Source organism: Cryptomeria japonica, chromosome 6, assembly GCF_030272615.1.
Source record: "Cryptomeria japonica chromosome 6, Sugi_1.0, whole genome shotgun sequence".
Lineage (NCBI taxonomy): Eukaryota > Viridiplantae > Streptophyta > Pinopsida > Cupressales > Cupressaceae > Cryptomeria > Cryptomeria japonica.
In genome coordinates, this window is record NC_081410.1 from 407,059,250 (window position 1) to 407,062,025 (window position 2,776).

Consider the following 2,776-nt stretch of genomic DNA (forward strand, 5'->3'; position numbering starts at 1 on the left):
TCATTTCCTCATCATCTAGGGTAACATCATTAAAATTCAAACATGTAATTGTAAAAAAACATCAAAAGCATAACTTGCATTAGCATCATCATCCATTATTCCATCATTTTTTTGTGCTTCAAATAATATGTTATTTTTAGTTCTATTTTAACATTCAATTCTAGTGAGATTGATGTAGATAAAATACCTTCACCTTGAAATTCCTCCTTTCTCCTCACATAAATTATTTGAATTCTAAGCCTTTGCTTTCCTAATTGTTCTTCTCATTCCTCTTTGTTTTGTGTGAAAGACTATGGTGGGTTGACTCAATGTGTTACTTCTCTAGTGCTCCATTTCCCATTTTCTACACAATTAAAAATGTCAACTCATGAAAATTTTTTTTAAAATGCATCTTAATTCTCATTTCCATGGCACATAATTCAATGTGTGATGATTAGTCCAAGGGGTTGAGCTTTAATTGGTCAAAGTATTGAGTTATCATTATGGAGACCCAAGTTCAAATCCCAAAGGGACATCTAATATGGAATTATAAGTTGTAACTCTTCATCTTCTATAGTTGGCTTTTAATGTGAAGGTGGTTTCTAATTAAGTGCATTTCTAAGTTGTCTCTTGGGCTTGCATTGATGGTTTCTAGTGTAGTTGTTCAAAAGGAACTTGTATTTGTCTCATTGTTGTGCTTGCAAGAGCTTGCATTGGTCTCATGTTGATGCTCATATGACCAGAATATTTGTAAACGATTATCAATATAAAAAGATGTGTAATGATTTACCTGTCGGAAAATAATTAGATAATTTATTTATGAATATACAACGTATATATAAAGAATTACAAGACAGTGTTCTAAAAAGAACAAACCATTAAACTGAATCTAAAAAGCTTAAAAAGCAAGATAACTAAAAAGCTAGCTCTGTTTTCTAATAAAAGAAGCAGTAGTTAAACTAAATTAATTAAACAAACTAAAAGAATTAAATGATGAACTAAATGACCATTAATAGAACAACTAAAGGTAATTAACTAAAAAGAATAAATTATTCTAATACCACATAATTTGATTCAGCAAATTTTGACTGTGACCATTAATAGAACAACTAAAGGTAACTAACTAAAAAGCATAAATTATTCTAATACCACATAATTTGATTCAGCAAATCTTGACCATAATCCGCTACCCTTGTAAATTTAGACAAATCATATGATAAATAAATAGCATACTTGCATACTTCTAAGCTATTTGAGCAATCAAATTGTTTAATTTTCCATTGTTTCCACATTCTCCTGATCAAGAGAAACGTTGTGTTAACCTATCTGACCCAATCAATGTTGTCATTAGAACAGAGATCAAGCAGGTCATAACAGTGTATCACCACTTGTATTACTTGGTATATTCACTCTGCCATCACATGTGCAATGTCAACAATGTTTTGCATCACCCTCAGCAAATTAAAATTTTGCCTTGCACACACCATACTCTAGAGTTAGGCATGAAAATATCAACCTTTGTGAACAACATGCTGCAATTTTTTTATCTTTCTAAACCATTTAAACTTTTCATTTTTATCACTATTCTCTATAGTTTCCCCTATGAATATCGACCTTTCTAAATCATAGGTTTTTCTTTTCAACTTCATAATGTCATTCATGTATTATGGCTTCATTTTCAAGCAAAGGTCGAACTTTGTTGCTAATAATGGTGTATCCATGTTTTTCCCAGAACTGGTTGATCCCTACTCTATAAATTCAAAACACCTTGTAAGGCAGTCCATCCCAAAGCCTCAAGGTGTAACAGGCAAAGCATTAAATTAAAAAGGGATTCTCTCACAATAAAAATGGAAGTGATGACACCTAAGTTTGCTCGTATCCTTTTGGATGGAAATGGTGATATTAGCATATTTCCTTCCCCCTGTTCTCATCACCCTCTTCCTCTTCGTTATTCTTGTCTATGGCTTCTTATGAAGATATTTAACAGTAGCTGGAGGCAATTATTGATATTGACTCTTTTAATTCATAACTTCCAGCAAATATATTTATGGACATGACAGTTGTAGCCGAAGATGGAAAGCATTTAACCTTTACAAATACACAGCTTCCTTGCAAAACTTCATGATACACAGTTCTATTTTTTCATGTCAGTCCCAAACTGTTGTCTCATTCTCCATGAAACAAACAATCCCAGCTTATGTTCTTAATTTCCACAATGCTCAGAATATAGAACCAGGAATTTTCTCACAGGTGCAGCAATCATACGTTGTCTTGTCAAGCAAAATTTAATTTTTGCATACTATTTCTGAACCTCTTTTATAGAACCAGCTTATGTTCTTAATTTTCTCACAGGTGCAGCAATCATACGTTGTCTTGTCAAGCAAAATTTAATTTTTGCATACTATTTCTGAACCTCTTTTATAGAACCAGCTTATGTTCTTAATTTCCACAATGCTCAGAATATAGAACCAGGAATTTTCTCACAGGTGCAGCAATCATACGTTGTCTTGTCAAGCAAAATTTAATTTTTGCATACTATTTCTGAACCTCTTTTATTAGCTTGGCAAAAGAAAAGCCCAATTCATGTTGATGATGATGATCTTGTTATTGCACATTAGTGTCTATCAAATTTAGGTAAATCATCAATTCAGATTTTTTCTCTCCATTATCCCCAAAATATATGAAACCAGCCGTACAGTCAGATTACTTATTCAACTATCACCTGATGTCTTGCAATAAGAAATTCTGACATGCCGCAAAGCTTTGCTATTTCCAAACTAATTTGAGTCTTCCATCT